Below are 19,031 nucleotides of genomic sequence, written 5' to 3'. Positions count from 1 at the left end.
AACTCCCAGTTACTGCTGTGCAGGACATGAGAACACAGGAGCAGCTTGTTTGGCTCATTCTTGCCTTTGCTGCTCCTGCCTAAAGGAATCATCAGGACTATATGCTGATGGAATGGGATCGCCGAACAGCAGGGACTTTGTCTGTAGTGTCTGAAACTAAAACCTTGTCTGACTGTTCAGACACTCTAAAATCCAGGGTGAGAATGACAGTATGGAAGAATCCTAGAAATCTTGACTTGTGATTTTTCTAGTCAAGGATTTGAATGCCAGTGTGGAAACTACCAAAATATTCAAACTTGTTTTCATTGGCAACCCCTTTGAAATGGCATCAGCAGACCGCCAGGGGACAGGGTATGACAGTGGGGACAGTACTTGGCAGCTCATGGCTTCAGATGTGGGAGGTAAATATTTTGCCTAGGTACACATTGAAGTTCAAGTTTTCCCAGGGTTTGGATTGACTGGTCATTGCAGGTAACTTTAATCAATGCAAAAGGATGCAAAAGCAGAGTTTCTGGAGAATGTGCACTAGGGAGGGAATAGGGAGAAAACCTTGAACACAGCAAGCAGGCTCTGGAAAAATTTATAAAAGTTAAAATTAAAAATAGATGTAGCACTGAGACTGTTCAGACAGGACTCCTGGTGTCTGGAGGTGATCGTAAAACATTTTAAAATCTTAGGAAATTCGGGAACTCAGAAAGAAAGTTAGGCTTGGCAAGCCCTGGGAAAAGTAGGCCCGGGGAAATGTTAGGCCTTGTGCTTGCTAAAGATCATGTGAAACTGCACCTGTGTAATCAATATATGATAAATGATAGAATTGTTAGATGTGATTAGATATAATTATTGTTTAAAGAACATGAGGAACAATGTTAGGGGGCTGGGGTGGGATCACGAGAAATCCATGCTTGGGTAAAAACAATGCATACAATAGAACAATGTAAGTTTAATAATTAATATCTAAGTTGTATAACGATAGAGTATAAAATATGTTCAGCTCAAAACCAAGATGGGTCAGATTTGGGTCTGTGTACCCCTGACACCCAGAGCTCTTCAATAAAGCACCTGCATATAATCATTGTGTGATGATGTGTGTTCCTGAACTCTAACATTTTGGTGACCCAGATGGGACCTTGTGAGTGCTGCTGAGCGAGCTCGCGACCCGATCCTGCTCCAGCCGGCACCGAGGGATTCTCGGGGACCCCATCGGCCGCGACCGTCTGCGCTGCTCACAGCGTCCCCAGGAGAAGAGGTAAGGTGCTTTCACTTTGGTTTGGGTGCCTGCCAATAAGACGCAGCAAAAGCTGCGCTTGGTTGGGCTAAAGGAATTCCTGTTGGGATTGCCTGGGCGCCGTCCGTCAGACGACTGCGAAAGCGTCGCAGGTTCGGCATTTGTGGTGTATTGTAGTTGTGACATGGAGAAGCTTAAAGGGGTTTTGGGCAGCAATGCTCTCATAGCAGGTACTTCTCCTTTGGGGTGCTTATTAGCACACTGGAAACAAGGTCACTTTGGGGAAGAATTACATAAGGCTAAATTAATTTTAGTGAGATCTCCCCACGGAAAAAGACCCCTGTGACACTGTCTCATCTGTTGGTAGCTATAACCTCTCTCTTTCTTTACTTTGTTTTCTTTCTCCTCTCTCTCTCTCTCTCTCCCTCTCCTCTATCACATAACCCTTGTTATCACTAAAATAAATGTACATTATTGCTGTTGTGATTTCAACTGAAATCCCTTGTGTCCTTTTTGCCCTCTGAGATCAAAGAAACTTCTTGCGACTCCCACTGGCGTTAGCGAATCGTGACATTTAAACTGGAGTCACGGGCAGGATTTCTGACAGACAGAAGGGGCTGCAGGTTTGTTGTGCAGTCTGTATTAGGGGAAAGATGTTTTGCTCCAGCCGCACCCAGCCCGACACTCCCAAGAGAGTGAGCGGTGTCTAGAAAGCAAGGGGGGCAACTCGAATTTCCCACAAACTGCACACGCCGAGGTGAAAAGCACCCCACACTCACTTGAGGTCTCTGTCTGCAGAATTTCACAAAAGATCTCTTAGTGCAAAAGGGCGGGAATGTTTTTGTTGTGGTTGTGTGTGTGAATTTTGAGTGCTTGGTGTAGCAAAGAGACAATCAGAATTTTAAACTGAAAGAGTGCCTCCCGAGCAGATTTGGTCTTTTTACCCACACAGGGAAGCAAAAAGCAGTGTGTGTGGGTGTGTGTGTGTGTGGGTGTGTGTGTGTGTGTATAATTGAAGTTTATACCTCCCTGTAGTGGTTTTCCCTTTGTAAAAATGACTGAAAAGGGCAGTGCAGAAGTTAAAGCTGCATTTTATGCTCTGTTAGCAAAACACAATGCCAGACCTTCTCCAAGAGGGGAAAAGTGGGCCCTTAGTTACTGGTTTAATTTGGAAAATGTGATTGATAGAGTGTGTTCTTTACAAGATGAAAAAAAATTTAAACTGGGCAAAAATCAAACTCTACTCTGCTCAGTTTTGGGAGCTTGTTTTACAGCAGCTCTAGAAACTGGCTTTAAGCAAAGAAGTGAGGAAAGAACTAGAATAGACTCCTTCTAAAACCTAGTTGAAAATTTGCAAAAACAATTCAATGAAGAAATGAGTAAGATCCATCTGTTGTGAGCAGCCCTCCATGATGAAAATTCAAAAATGCTGACTCGCTAAAAGAAACAGAAGAGGGGGAAACCCCTCTCCTGAATCAAATTTACCCTCCAAAAGAGCTAATTCATTCCAGTAGAAATGATGGACCTGTAAAAATGGCAGAAGAAAAATCAGAGAAACCAAAGGTGTTAGATGCATTGGTTCTCTTAAGGAAAACCCAGACAAGAGAAAAGAAATCTCTCACTGCCAGTATTGGTGGTCACTGGAGATAAAGAAGGGGGTCCCCAGCAAGGTAATAGATGGCTTCTCACTTCAAAGTTGAGTGAAGTTGTTTCTAATTGGCACTGTCCCAAGTTCATTGTATGGAATGCCCCATTGGATAACCCAGCACAGCTCCACAGGCTCTGGGCTGTGAGCCAAAGCCGTCTCCTTCTCAGCTTCTGGGAGTGGAGCCCAAAGAGCCTCAGAATCAGGGAAACTGGGAACTCTGCCTCTCCTGGGTGAGCAGAGAGGCAGAGGTTGCTTTTATTTCAAATGCTCACTAGAGATAACAAAACTGGAGACATACTGATTACAGCAATAGTGTGTAGAGAATATTTGAAGAGAAGGTGGGCATGATATTTTAGTAAAGGCCTGTCTGCACAAACCAGCCTTTGGTATAAGTCGTGATATTAAAGGCTCATGTCCTTGAAACTTTCCTGAAGCAGAGAGAATGAAGCAAAACAATATCCTTGTGTATAAGAGAAAAAATGTAAACCTGTGTGGATTAACCAAGAGTAACTTGCTTAGCCCAGGGACCCTGTAAAACCCTATAAAAGTGTGCTGAAGATAGAAATAAACTATGTTCTCCATACTTCTGTGAAGACTAGGCTGAATAGTCTGAGCTGTTTCTCCATAATAGTGGGTCCTATACATCCACTTTTTACTTTTGTAGTTAACACTGGAGCCCAAATTTCTGTGTTGACCAATAAGGACTGGTGCAGGATTTGAGAACAATAAATGGAACAACTAAAGATATTTACCCAGTGGTAGCTAATCCTTGCTCATTCTATATCTATTGCAACATCTATAAAAGAGAAAGAGAAATGGTTTACTGTACTTGATTTAAAAGATGCCTTTTTCTGCACACCCCTTGACAAAAAAAGTAGGAAACTGTTTGTCTTTGAGTGGGCAAGTCCAGAAAATAGAAGGAAAACTCAGCTCACCTGAACACGACTCCCACAAGGATACAAGAACAGTCCAACCCTATTTGGAAGCCAGCTGGGGAAGGAGCTGGAGATTTGGACCGAGAACGGGCAAGTACTGAGAAAACAATACCTGCTGTTACAGTATGTTGAGGATATACTGATAGCTACAGAAGAGAAAACAACCTGCATAAAGGTAACAATTGAAATTTGAGATCAGCTGGGAATGGGAGGATATAAGGAGTCTAAAGAAAAGGCACAAATTGCCTGGCAGAGTGTGATTTCCCTGGGATGTGAAATCTCACCAGGGCAATGTAAGCTGGGTACTAATTGTATTCAAGCTATTTGTGCTATTCCAGAACCCTAGAACGTGCATGAGCTGCGAGTCTTCCTTGGGATGACAGGATGGTGCTGCCTGTGGATCATGGACTATGGACTAATTGCAAAAGCCCTGGATGAGGCCCAGAAGATGCAGCCGTTTACCTGGGGCAGAGCACAGAAGGAGGCCTTCCTCAAACTGAAGGAGGCATTGACAACTGCTCCGGCGTTCAGATTGCCAGATTTGTCCAAAGATTTCCAGCTGTTTGTGCATGAAAGACTACACCTAGCACTGGGAGTGCTGAGCCAAGGTTTGGGAAGCTGGGAAAGGCCGGTAGGCTGCTTTTCCAAACAGCTTGACAAGGGGAGTGCTGGATGGCCTTCATGCCTGCGGGCAGTTGCAGCCAGCGTGATGCTGCCACAAGAAGCCAGGAAACTCATCATGGGTAGACACATAGATGTCTCTGTGCCACACATGGTGAGCACTGTTTTAGAACAAAAGAGGGGCCATTGGCTATCTCCAAGCAGGATGATGAAATTCCAGGTAATCCTGACTGAGCAGGATGATGTCACACTAAAGACAACTGACCTCTTGAATGCAGCTCTGTTCCTGGGTACCACAACTGAAGAAGGCCCATTAGAGCATGACTGTGTAGAAGTTATAGAGGACACCTATTTGGCAAGAGAAGACCTGAAAGACATCCCACTGGAGCAAGCAGAGTGAGAGCTATTCACAGATGGAAGCAGCTTGGTGGAGAACGGGACCAGATACGCTGGATATGCGGTAACAACAGTCAGTGCAATAGTGGAGGCAAAAGCATTATCAGCAAATGCATCTGCCCAGAGGGCAGAACTGGTTGCCTTAAGCAGAGCACTAGAATTGAGTAAAGGGAAAAGGGGAAACATCTGGACTGGCTCAGAGTATGCTTTGGAGTAGTGCATGTCCACAGAGTGCTGTGGAAAGAAAGAAGACTGCTGTCTTCTCAAGGTACACACATTAAACATCAAGATGCAGTCCTGCAATTGATAAAAGCAATACAAAAACCTGAACAAGTAGCAATTATGCACTGCAAAGGACACCAATCAGGAAACTCCAAAATTTGTGAAGAAAATGGAAAAGCAGACTGGACAGCTCGACAGATTGCTTGAGAAGTGCAAAGAACAATGGCATTGATATCTTTAAAAGTTAATGTATCTAAATTTAATTTGCCTCCAAAACCGAAATATTCAATAGGAGATGAGAAATTGGGACATTTGCTAAATGTTTTGAGTTTTGAGACAATTTAGGAAATTTTGTGGGATTTTAATGGAATTTTGTGGGAAATAGAGGAGATTTAGGGAATTTCGTGTGATTTTTCTGGAATTTTGTGGACCTTTGTGTAGATTTTGTGGGATGTTTCTGGAATTTGTTAAGGTTTTGAGGAGATTTAGGGAATTTTGTGGGATTTTTCATGAATTTTTTTTATATTTGAGGACATTTTGTAGGATGTTGCTGGAATTTGGTAAGGATTTGAAAAAAGGTAGGGATTTTTGTGAGATTTTCTGGGATTTTGAGGTAACTTGAAGAATTTTGAGGGAATTTTCTTAGATTTTCTGTGAATTGATGGAGATTTTGTGCGATGTTTCAGGAATTTGGTTGGGTTTTGAGAAGATTTAGGGAATTTTGTGGGATTTCTCTGGAAATTTGTGGTGCTTATCATAAATTTTGTGGGATTTTTCTTAAATTTTGTGGACATTCGTGTAGATTTTGTGGGATGTTGCAGTTATTTGGTAGGGTTTTGAGAAGATTTAGGGAATTGTGTGGGGCTTTTCCAGAATTTTGTGGGATTTGGAGGAGACCTGAAGAATTTTCAGGGATTTTTCCTAGATAATGTGGAAGTTCGTGGAGATTTTTTTGCGACGTCTCTGGAATTTTGTAATGTTTTGAGAAGATTTAGGGAAGTTTGTGGAATTTTTCTGCAATTTTGTGGGGCTTTTCCAGAATTTTTTGCGATATTGAGGAGATTTTGTGGGATGTTTCTGGAATTTTGTGGGATTTTTGTGGGATTTGTACGAGACATGAAGAATTTTTGGGGATTTTTCTTAGATTTTTCTGGAAATTGTTGGAGATTTTGTGAGATGGTGCAGGAATTTGGTTGTGTTTTGAGAAGATTGAGGGAATTTTGTGGGATTTTTCCTGGAATTTTGTGGAATTTCACTAGAATTTTGTGGGATATTGAGGAGATTTTGTGGGATGTTTGTGGGATTTTGAGGAGACTTGAAGAATTTTGTGGTATTTTTCTTGAATTTTGTGGGAATTTGTGGACATTTTGTGGGATGTGGCTGAAGTTTGGTCAGGTTTTGAGAAGATTCAAGGAATTCTGTAGCATTTTCCTGGAATTTTGAGGATTTCTCTTGAATTTTGTGAGATTTGGAGGAGACTTGAAGAATTTTGAGGGAATTTTCTTAGATTTTGTGGGACATTTGTGGAGATTTTGTGAGATGGTTCTGGAATTTTGTGGGATATTGAGGAAATTTAGTAATTTTTGAGGGATTTTTCTTGAATTTTGTGGACATTTGTGAAGATTTTGTGGGATGGTGCAGGAATTTGGTTGTGTTTTGAGAAGATTTATGGAATTTTGTGGGATTTTTCTGGAATTTTGTGGAATTTCTCTAGAATTTTGTGGGATATTGAGGAGATTTTGTGGGATGTTTGTGGGATGTTTGTGGAATTTTGAGGAGACTTGAAGAATTTTGAGCGATTTTTAGTAGATTTTGTGGAAATTGTTGGAGATTTTGTGGGATATTGCTGGAGTTTTGTAGGGTTGTGAGAAGATTGAAGGAATTTTGTAACATTTTCCTGGAATTTTGAGAATTTCTCTTGAATTTCTTGGAATTTGGAGGAGACTTGAAGAATTTTGAGGGAATTTTCCTAGATTTTGTGGAAATTTGTGGGGGTTTTGTGAGATGTCTTTGGAATTTTGTAATGCTTTGAGAAGATTTAGGGAATTTTGTGAGGATTTTCCAGAATTTTGAGGGGCTTTCAAGAATTTTGTGGGAGTTTTCTTGAATTTTGTGGAAATTTGTTGATATTTTGTGAGATGGTTATAGAATTTTGTGGGATATTGAGGAAATTTAGTTAATTTTGTGGGACTTTTCTTGAATTTTGTGGACATTCGTGGACATTTTGTGGGATGTTACAGGAATTTGGTAAGGTTTTCAGAAGATTTAGGGAATTGTGTGGGGCTTTTCCAGAATTTTGTGGGATTTTTCTTTGATAATGTGAAAATTGGTGGAGATTTTGTGAGACGTCTCTGGAATTTTGTAATGTTTGGAGAAGATTTAGGGAATTTTGTGGCATTTTTCTGCAATTTTGTGGAATTTCTCTAGAATATTCTGTGATATGGAGGAGATTTTTTGGGATGTTTCTGGAATTTTGTGGGATTTTTGTGGGATTTGGAGGAGACTTGAAGAATTTTGCGGGATTTTTCCTAGATTTTGTGGAAATTGGTGGAGATTTTGTGAGATGTTGCAGGAATTTGGTTAAGTTTTGAGAAGATTTAGGGAATTTTGTGGGATGTTGCTGGAATTTTGTGGAATTTCTCTAGAATTTTGTGGGATATTGAGGAGATTTTGTGGGACTTTGTGGGATGTTTGTGGGATTTTGAGGAGACTTGAAGAATTATGGGGGAATTTTTTTAGATTTTCTGGACATTTGTGGAGATTTTGTGGGATATTGCAGGAATATGGTTGGGTTTTGAGCAAATTTGGGGAATTTTGTGAGATTTTTCTGCAATTTTGTGGGATTTTGTGGGATGCTTGTGGGATTTTGAGGAGACATGAAGAATTTAGTGGGATTTTTCTTGAATTTTGTGGACAGTTGTGGACATTTTGTGGGATGTGGCTGGAGTTTGGTAGGGTTTTGAGAAGATTGAAGGAATTTTGTAATGTTTTCCTGGAATTTTGAGGATTTCTCTTGAATTTTGTGGGATTTGGAGGAGACTTGAAGAATTTTGAGGGAATTTTCTTAGATTTTGTGGAAATGTGTGGAGATTTTTTGAGATGGTTCTGGAATTTTCTGGGATATTGAGGAAATTTAGTGATTTTAGTGGGATTTTTCTTGAATTTTGTGGACATTCGTGGAGATTTTGTGAGATGTTGCAGGAATTTGGTAGAAATTTGAGAAGATTGAGGGAATTGTGAGGGGCTTTTCCAGAATTTTGTGGGATTTGGAGGAGACTTGAAGAATTTTGAGGGATTTTTCTTAGATAATATGGAAATTGGTGGAGAGTTTGTGGGACGTCTCTGGAATTTTGTAATGTTTTGAGAAGATTTAGGGAAGTTTGTGGCATTTTTCTGTAATTCTGTGGGGCTTTTCCATAATTTTCTTTGATATTGAGATTTTGTGGGATGTTTCTGGAATTTTGTGGGATTTTTGTGGGATTTGGTGGGGAGTTGAAGAATTTATGGGATTTTCCCTAGATTTTTTGGAAATTGGTGGATATTTTGTGAGATGTTGCAGGAATCTGGTTGGGTTTTGAGAAGATGGATGGAATTTTGTGGGATTTTCGTGGAATTTTGTGGAATTTCTGTAGAATTTTGTGGGATATTGAGGAGATTTTGTGGGATTTTGTGGGATGTTTGTGGGATTTTGAGGAGACTTGAAGAATTTTGTGAGAGTTTTCTTGAATTTTGTGGGAATTTGTTGAGATTTTGTGAGATGGTTCTGGAAATTTGTGGGATATTGAAGAAATTTGGGGGTTTTTTTGGCATTTCTGTGGACATTCGTGTAGATTTTGTGGGATGTTGCAGGAATTTGGTTGGGTTTTGAGAAGATTTAGGGAATTGTGTGTGGCTTTTCCAGAATTTTGTGGGATTTGGAGGAGACTTGAAGAATTTTGAGGGATTTTTCCTAGATTTTGAGGAAATTGGTGGAGATTTTGTGAGACGTCTCTGGAATTTTGTAATGTTTGGAGAAGATTTAGGGAATTTTGTGGCATTTTTCTGCAATTTTGTGGACTTTCTCTAGAATTTTCTGTGATATTGAGGAGATTTTGTGGGATGTTTCTGGAATTTTGTGGGATTTTTGTGGGATTTGGAGGAGACTTGAGGAATTTTGAGGGATTTTTCCTAGATTTTGTGGAAATTGGTGGAGATTTTGTGACATCTTGCAGGAATTTGGTAGGGTTTTGAGAAAATTTAGAGAATTTTGTGGGATTTTTCTGGAATTGTGTGGGAAGTTTGTGGGATTTGGAGGAGACTTGAAGAATTTTGGGGGATTTTTCTTAGTTTTTTTTGGAAATTGTTGGAGATTTTGTGAGATGTTGCAGGAATTTGGCTGGGTTTTGAGAAAATTTAAGGAATTGTGTGGGGCTTTTCCAGAATAGTTTGGGATTTGGTGGAGACCTGAAGAATTTTGAGGGAATTTTCGTAGATTTGGTGGAAATGTGTGGAGATTTTTTGAGATGTCTGTGGAATTTTGTAATGTTTTGAGAAGATTTAGGGAATTGTGTGGGATTTTTCTGGAATTTTGAGAGTCTTTCAAGAATTTTGTGGGTGTTTTCTTGAATTCTGTGGAAATTTGTTGAGATTTTGTGAGATGGTTCTGGAATTTTGTGGGATGTTGAGGAAATTCAGTGAATTTTGAGGGATTTTTCCTAGATCTTGTGGAAATTGTTGGAGATTTTGTGAGATGTTGCAGGAATTTGGTAGAAATTTGAGAAGATTGAGGGAATTGTGAGGGGCTTTTCCAGAATTTTGTGGGATTTCAAGGAGACTTGAAGAATTTTGAGGGATTTTTCTTAGATAATATGGAAATTGGTGGAGAGTTTGTGGGACGTCTCTGGAATTTTGTATTGTTTCCAGAAGATTTAGGGAATTTTGTGGCATTTTTCTGCAATTTTGTGGAATTTCTCTAGAATTTTCTTTGATATTGAGGAGATTTTGTGGGATGTTTCCGGAATTTTGTGGGATTTTTGTGGGATTTGGAGGAGAGTTGGAGGATTGTGAGGGATTTTTCCTGGATTTTGTGGAAATTGGTGGAGATTTTGTGAGATGTTGCAGGAATTTGGTTGGGTTTTGAAAAAATTTAGGGGATTTTGTGGGTTTTATCTTAAATTTTGTGGGAATTTGTGGAGATTTTATCAAATGTTTCTGGAATTTGGTTGGGGTTTGAGAAATTTCAGGGAATTTTTTGGTATTTTTCTGCAATTTCCTGGGATTTTTCTTGAATTTTGTGTATGTTGAGAAAACGTGAAGAATTTTGTGGTGTTTCACTGGATTTTTTTCTGGAATATTTCTGGAGTTTTTTCAAATTAGAGTAGATTTTTGGGATATTTTTGGAATTTAGTGGAATTTTGTGTAATTGCATCAGATTTTTCTGTAATTTCTGGTGGTTTTGTGGAATTTTGTGAATTTTTTAGAGAATTTTGTGGGATATTTAAATGCTTTAGTGATTTTTGTGGGATATTTCTATAATTTTGTGAGATATTTCTGGAATTTTCAGGATTTTGTGTCTGGTGAATTTGGTGGTATTTTTCTGGAATTTTGTGGGAATTTCAGGAGGTTTTGTGGGATTTTTGTGGAATTTTGTGGAGTTTTTCTGGAATTTTGGAGGATTTTGAGAACATTTGGGGCAATTTTTATGAAGATTTTGATAAAAAAGCTGGGAAAAAAAATGTTAAAACTGCTGAAATTTCAATAAAGAAAGGAGAAAAGCAAAATCATCCCAAGGGACCTAAACTGCGCGCTAAATCCGCATGGTTTGGCCTAACATCAGCCAAATGGGGTGTCATGGGGTAGCTTTACCTTTAAGACAGCTTAGAAAGAGAAGAAGTTAAAGCTGCTGGTGGCTGATGGGAGTTTTTCCTCCTGACCAATTATCGGTCATTTCCAAGAATTGACAGCAAATCTGACCATTAAAAAGTGAATTCAACTTGTAAACACCCCCTTAAGAAGTACAGACAGAATTCTCTTGCCCTCTTTAGTTTCCGGCGTTTGAAGAAGTAACAAAATTCTGTCTCGGCCTCCTCCCCCCTCTCCAGGCCAACCAGGCCGCGGTGGAGGGGGGAGGGAGGGGGAAGAGAAGCAGCGCTCGTCAGCCGAGCTTGGTTTTCAGTTTTTGTTACTAGACTGAAACTTAACACCACGAACTCTTGCAGTTTTCTTAAAGCTTTTAATTCTTTTACTACCTGGATAAACATACAGATTACTCCTTTTCTCAGAAAAACAGAGAGAGAAACAATCAACATAAAAGAGACATCATAGAACCACCAAAAACAGTGAAGAAAAGAGTTAAGTTTGTATAAGAAAGAGAGAATAAGGAAATGCTTTATAACTGAAATATCTTTCTGTTAAAGCTATGAAGATGGACAATAATAGTATAAAAAGACTCCTTTAATTCACGATAAGAGTATTAAGAAGAATGAGATATTCAAAGTGTAACTTTTGAGCAGAAGAGAGAGAGAGTGCTTGTGATACTGTGAGTTGCTGGAATTGAGTTGAGTGAAGATTTGGAAGCTTTGGGGGCAAAGAGAAAACTGTTTTCCAGGAAAGCTCACAGAGACAGATGAAGAAGACTTCTGCCTTTGAATAACTTATCCTTAAAAATAAGATTCCTAAACTCTGTGACCCATACACACCTCAGAGATGTGAAATGGGAGGAGAAGATCTAATGACAGATTTCCGAGCAGCTGGCACTAGAGAAATAGAAAACTATGATGAAAAATAGTTTTCTAGTGAGAAACTCCGTAAGCTAACAGAGAAAGACTTCTGTTTCTCTACAAAGACTGATGAAAAGACTGTAGCAAAAATTAAGACTGTTTTTAACCACCAAAGTCCTAAAGTTATTTGTCTCTATGTTGTCATGTGTACAGAGAAATAGTTAAGATGTAGAAGATAAAGGAGTTTTCTGAAAGTTTATTCTGGCATTCTTATTCTTGTAGTTTGTTAATAAACTGTCTTTATTCCCTTTAAGTTTTAAGCCTGTTTTGCTCTTGTTCTAATCCATATCTCACAACAAGAAATAAGTAATTTTTTTAGTTACTGGTTTAAAACCACAACATGGGGTTAAAATCATCCCAAGGGGTCCAAAGTGCAACCACCAGGGCATAAAAATGCCCAAAGCGGTGTCAAACCCACTCCAAATGGCCTAAAATCACCCTGGGATCTCCCAAATGGGTGCAAGGTCCACCCTGAAAGTCGCTGGTTTTGCCTCAAATCACCCAAAGGGCCCCAACATCAGCCAAAGTGGCCTGAAACGCCCAAAAGGGACCTGAAATCACCCGAAAAGGGCTCGGTTCGAGCGGCACCGGGACTGGGAGCGAGACCCAGATGGAGACCGAGACCGAGACTGAGGCCTAGAGCGGGCCTGAGACTGGGACTGAATCCGGCACCGGCACCGAGAGCGGCACCGCTCCGGGACCGGGACTGAGACCGGGACCGGCACCGCTGCGCCATTGAGATCGACACCGGGACCGGAATCGGCTCCGGGAGTGCCCCGGGACTGCTCCGAGACTGAGAGTGAGGCCAGCACAGGGACTGGGATCAACACCAGGAGCGCTCCCAGAGCAGAACAGGGATCTCCGAGTGTTCTCAGTGTGGGAAGAGGTTTCCCAACAGATCCATTCTCTTCCGGCACTATCGGATTCACAGGGATGAGAGGCCTTTCCGCTGCCCCGACTGCGGGAAGGGCTTCAAGCACAACAGCAACCTGGTCAAGCAGCGGCGCATCCACAGCGGGGAGAGGCCCCACGAGTGTTCCCAGTGTGGGAAGAGCTTCTCACAGAGCTCTCACTTGACCCGACACCAACGGAAGGGAAGCCCTGCGAGTGCCCCGAGTGCGGGAAGAGCTTCGTGCGCTGCTGCAGCTCCATCCCCCACTGGAGGAGCCACCTTGGGCACATTCCCTGGGATCCACCTTGGCAATACACCTGGCTGCTTATCCTTCTCCTTTGGCCACAGTTTGCTTCTCATCTCCATATCTTTGCACTCCAAAAGCCAGGAGGGATCCATCTGTCACCTCAGAACAACTCAATCCCACGCAAAACAGCTCCATTTGACCCCAAAAGGGCTCAATCCCAACTCCAAAGGGCTTGTTCCACCTCAGAAAATCTTAATCCCAGGCTAAAAGAATGGATCCGAAGAAATGCACAATGTCATTTATAACCTACACAACAGTAAGTGAGTAGAAATTTGCTCCTTGGAAGAAATGCTCCAGAGTATATAAAAATACAATATTGGGTTTCAATTACTTATGCTGAACAGCACTGGAAGAAATCCCGGTTGGAATTCTAATACCATTTCAGAGTGTCTTCATTCTTGCTCCTCTAAGAACATAAAAGCAATGATGCATTGACAGTCAAGGCAATGCAAGATAAATGCAGTCTTAGGAAAAACCTTGAGATAATCCAAGTAAATTTGGAGAGCACACATTTCTCTGTATGTTGTACAGTTCCAGACATATTGTTGTAATAAATATCTTTCTCATGGCATCAGTAATTACAGGAGCATGCAAGTAAAATGATCATTGCCCTCTCCCCCACCAGTGTCATGGAGTTACTTTACCTTTAAGGGAGTTGGAGTTGCTGGGAAGTGCTTGGAGTCTTTTCTCCTGACCAATTATCGGTTATTGCTGAGAATTGACAGCAGTTTAGGCCATTGAAAAGTGGGATCAACTTGTGAACCCTACCTTAAAGTGTAAAAGCAGAGCTCTCTGGGCTCTCTTTGTTTTCTGGCTGTGGAAGGTGGCGGAGCTCTAGGCCTCTCGTCCCTGCCCAGGCCATGCGGCCGGGCGGGGACGGGGCCGGGCCTGCCCCGTCTCCAGGCCGGGAGATGGGGGGGCCTGGGGAAGGTTTTCTTCAGGCCTGGGCCGAGCCGGGCCCGATCTCTGGCTCGGCTGCAGGTTTTGCTGTAACTACATTCACTAGAAACTGCCCAGTGAAAAAAGAGGGAAGCCCTGGACTTGCAGCAGGTTAGAGCAGAGACTACACGCTCCAGAGCAGCCATGAAGAACTTCCCATCGCAGACGGCTCCAGCTCCTGTTCGGCAGAGATCTCCGAACCATCTACAAAAGCCTGGGCAAGATGTTAACTCTTTCATTACCCAGATGAGACTTGCGGATTAATCTTTTTATCCAGAGAGAGAGAGAGAGAGAGATCAACATGAAAAGAGACTTTATAAACTACCAGTGACAGGAAAGAAAAGGAGCTTCAAAGAAGGTAGAGAATTAAGAAGATGCTTTAATTAAGCTGAAATATCTCCCTGTTAAAACTATAGAGATGAACAATGAAGTCCTGAAAAGAACTCCTTTAATTCATGATATAGGATCTAGAGAGGAATAGTGTTCAAAGTGTAAATTTGAGTAAAGAGTAATTATAGTATAGTGAAGTACTGAGAGATTAAAAGCCTTGAGAGGCCATGAGAAAACTGTTTTCTGGTGAAGCTCACAGAAACAGATGAAGAAGACTTTTTTTTCTTTTTTTGCCTTTGAATAACTTATCCTTAAAAATGCTATCTCTAGACGCATGGCCCATACACACCTCAGAGTGATGTGAGAATGAGAGGAGTGAACTCTAATAATAACATCTCTGGACAGCTAACATTAGGGCAATAGAAAACTATAACAAAAATAGTTTTCTTGTGAGAAACTCCATAAATTAACAGGAAGAAACTTCTGTTTCTCTATAAAGATTAGTAAAAAGACTAGCAAGAATTGGGACTGTTTTAACCATCAGAGTTCCAGAGTTTTTGTCTCTGTTGTCATGTGAACAAGGGAATAGTGGGTAGATAAGAGATAGAAAAGTTTTTCTGGAAGTTTATTCTGGTGTTCTTATTATTGTAGTTTGTCAATAAACTTTCTTTTTTTTCCCTTTTAAGTTGTATGCCTGTTTTATTCTAATCCATATCTCACAGCAAGAAGTAAATAATTTTCTTAGTTAGTGGTTTAAAACCACGACAACCAGTTTTACTCTTTAAATAGATCTTTTAGAGATCAATGTACTTATCCAAAAGAGGACTGAGGGGTTATTTGATCATAGTTTCTAACTGCCTTCTCAAGGTAAAAGTACAGGATATGAAATAACTGTTTCATCTAGCAGCAAACAATACTATGGGTACAAAAGATGCAAAAATTCAGGAGAAAATACTTATCAAACTTTTTATTTTTTTATTTTTTTTTTTTTAATGTGGAGTGAATGGCCAGTAAATCAAAACATGAAGAAAAGAGTAGATGCCTCATAACTCAATGTCATCAAAGCCAGACTGAATGCTTCTGTGGAAAATCCCAAGCACTAGGTCTAAGTTGTGGCCTTGCAATCAAAACTAACCGATGTGACTGGCCCTAATCGCTTGTGTCTTTAAAACCAACTTCTCCCTCTAATTTGCATTTCTACCTTGCCTTGTATATTGCTGATAGTTTTCATTCACCTATTGAAATACTTCTTCAATTCAAAGCAATGGATGTACTTGACCGTGAGAAATGCACAAACAAGGCTGGGAAATATTTTCATATGTATCCTCTGATTTGGACAAGTAGATACACGGATAAAAGCTGAGATGGGCCAAATAAATTTAGCAGAAGCATGTGAGGACATAATCAGCAGAGTCTGCTGGTGATGCAGAATTGTAGAGGTCAACACTAAGAAAAAAAGTCAAGCTGGACACAAGTATAGGTTTGGACAGAAGTGGGGGGAGAGCAGCCCTACAGAAAAGGATCTGGGGGTGTTGGCTAAAGAGGAGTCAGCAGTGTGCCCCCAGGGAACGTCATGCTGGGGCAAATGAAACACAGCATCATTAATTGGTCAAAAGGGGGAATTACCCAGCAGTGCTGGCAGCTGGGGGAAATGAGGCTGAGCACTAAACTCTTTGCTCTCTCCAAACACCTGAGGAAGGCAAGGTGCTGATCTCTTCTCCCCGGTATCCAGTGATAAGACAGATGGGAATGGTTCCAAACTGAGCTAGATGAGGTTTAGCAAGCATTTTTATCAATAGACATGGGTCAAACACTTCCTAACAGGCTTCCTAAAGAGATGATTGATGGTTCCAAGACTGTCTGTTTGAGAGGTACTTGGACAATGAGCTGAATAACATTCTTAACATTTTGCTCAGCCCTGAATTGATTCAAGCAGCTGAAGGAGGCCATGGGACTGCTGGAGACCATGGATAGGATCAGAGGGCTGGAATACCTCTCCTACGATGACAAGCTGAGAGAGTTTGGTTTGTTCAGCCTGGAGAACAGAAGGCTCTGGGGCAACCTTAAAGCACCTTAAAGGGGGGCTCCAAGAAAGCTGGAGAGACTTTTAAAGGACATGTAGTGATAGGATAAGGGGAAATGGCTTGAAACCAAAAGAAAATACATTTAGATGAAATGTTAGAAATTCTTTAGGGTGAGGCTGGTGAGGCACTGGAACAGATTGCCCAGAGAAGCCGTGGGTGCTCCATGCCTGGAAGTGTTCAAGAGCAGGCTGGACAAGGCTTGGAGTAACCTGCTCTAGAGGAAGGTGTCCCTGCCCGTGGCAGCGTGATTGGAACTAGATGATCTTCAAAGTCCCTTCCAACCCAAGCCATTCTATGATTCTGTCATTCTATGACTGGTGTAGGACTCTTCCAACTGAAATAGTTTTTTCCACTTTTTTTTGTTGTGTGACCTTCATGACTCACTGCTCAGCTCACTGAGGCAATCTGCCTTCCCAACAGGAACAGAAATGGAAAGCCCCATGAAACACTCATCTTAGATGATTTCACACAGCTCAGTCTCCTGGGAAAATACGGCTAAGCAGCTTTTCCAGTCCGTGCACAGTTCTTCATTGACATAATGCATGAATTTGAAGCAGGGCCATCACCTCAGGGTTACTGTAAACTTCCAGACATGGGTGTCACAAGAAACATCAGACTCATATTTGTATTCCAAGTCCATCAGTCTAAGAAAACAGATCTCCTTGCAGAACCACTCTATATCTCAAATATTGAGCTGCCTGCCTTTGCAGGAATAGCTCAAATTGTTCCTGTGTGAAGAAATGCCCTCATACGTAACTTAAATATATACTTTTACAGGAACTTGATCTCAAAGTATGGCTGAGTGGAGCACTTGGTGCTTAAAATGGCAGCAAACTTGTGTTAGTGCTATTCACAGATAGATCCATCCCGAGCAATTCCTTTGATCCTTAACTCTTTCACACTCCCATCCTTGTCATCTCCCTACTTAGCTGCCTACAGACACTCCATCTTAAAATTCAAATAGTTATGTTATTGGAGACACCTTTAATTTTCTGACACCTCTACTTCTCTGACACCTCTCAATATTTTTCTTTACTGTTTGCCACAGACCCTGGAGCACTGTCCCATTCCTGCCCCTCCCTCCTCTCCTCCCCCCAATCCCAGATGAAAAAATCCTATTTTAAGAAAAATCCTATTAAGAAAAAATCCTATTTTTTCTTACCTTCTATCCTCTTGTCTTTTTCCACCTCCAGATATGCATCTAGAGACATACACACTATTTTTGTTTGGCTGTGGAAAGTTTGTCTTTTCAGTTCCTTACAAAGTATTTGAAAAGGTAGCATTTTTTTACATTTAATTAAAGGCCATAAAATATCCCAAATGATGCCTTAGAGAAAAAGGCAGCAAACACTGTTGAAAGTCCTGGCTTGTGGTCACTGATGGAAATCCAGCCCCTTAGCCCAAGTGGAAGGGCCATAGCCCATGTATTTGGAATGACAGTTCTGTGTTCTCTTGGTTAGATTGTGCTCCTGTTATGGAATAAACTGATGAAGTCCTCCAAGAAAGATGAAGCTGTGGTTGGTTGTTTGGGCTTTTAAAAATGATGATTTTTAAATGACACATTGTGGCATCTCCCTATGGCCACAGACTAGCAGCCAGAAGTTACACAGAAAAAAAGGACTGTAGTCTGTCTGCTTTCAAATGTCACACCTGCACTGTGTGAAGAACTCCTGGTGACATTGAGGCCATTTAATTTTGGACCATCTATTCCTGTTATATGGCAGAGACTAATAACTTTGAACAGTAGCACAGGTCCCGGCAGGTGCCTTGTTTTCCTTGGGCAGCCTTGGCGAGGGGCAGGAGCTTGTGGGCACAGGTGGCTGGTGTGCTTTGTGTGCCTTGTGTGCCTGGCCTGGTGTGGGTTTTGTGCTTTGTGTGGCCTGTGTGCTGCTGGCTGTGGCTCCGAGTCCGCTGTGGCCATAGGCAGCCCTGGTGGCCGGGCTGTGTGCTCTGCGTGTCTGGGCTGTGTTGGTGAGGCTGCGGGGCACGGCAGGAAGGTGAGCGCTCCTGAGAGGGGAAGCAGCGCCTACGGCCAGAGCGCCCTGAGAGCGCCCGATCCCGCCTGATCTCGGAAGCTCAGCAGGGTCATGTAAATCATGTAGGACTTTTCTCCTAACATGAGTATCCTGGGGATTTCTCAGAGCTGTTTTAAAGGAAAATACAGGACAATGTCCTGGATTCCTTCTTTATGTTCCTAGAAAACCTTCTGCTAAGCTGCTTGCCTGTGTCTTCACTATCTAGCCTGAGACATGGGTGACTAATCCTATTAATTAAGGCAGCATTCTGATTAATAGCTCCTTGGATCAGTCAAAGGTAGATAACATGTTGGAGTCTGAGTGTGTCCCCTTGTTTTTAATACTTACTTTTAGGATTCAAAGAAACACTGTATTTCATATAATACGAAATTCATGAGCATGTTTTCATGGTGATACATGAAAACAAATGTTAAAGTTAGATAGGAAAAGTGTGTGTAGATTACAAAGTTTTCTAAATCACTGGGTGAAAAAGTAGTTTAGAGAACAAGAGACAAGATGGAGGATTTAGGGTTTTTTTCTCTTGTCCTTCTTCTTTCTTCTTCATGTTCTTCTCCTAGGGGTTTTTGGGTAGTAGGAGGTGATTGGATAGAAAATACCGTAGTGCAGCACACAGGTGTTGGGTCGTTGGGTCACTAAGA

The sequence above is a fragment of the Cyanistes caeruleus genome, unplaced genomic scaffold (genome assembly GCF_971803275.1).
Source record: "Cyanistes caeruleus unplaced genomic scaffold, bCyaCae1.hap1.1 HAP1_SCAFFOLD_140, whole genome shotgun sequence".
NCBI lineage: Eukaryota > Metazoa > Chordata > Aves > Passeriformes > Paridae > Cyanistes > Cyanistes caeruleus.
Note: the sequence above shows the minus strand (reverse complement) of the source record.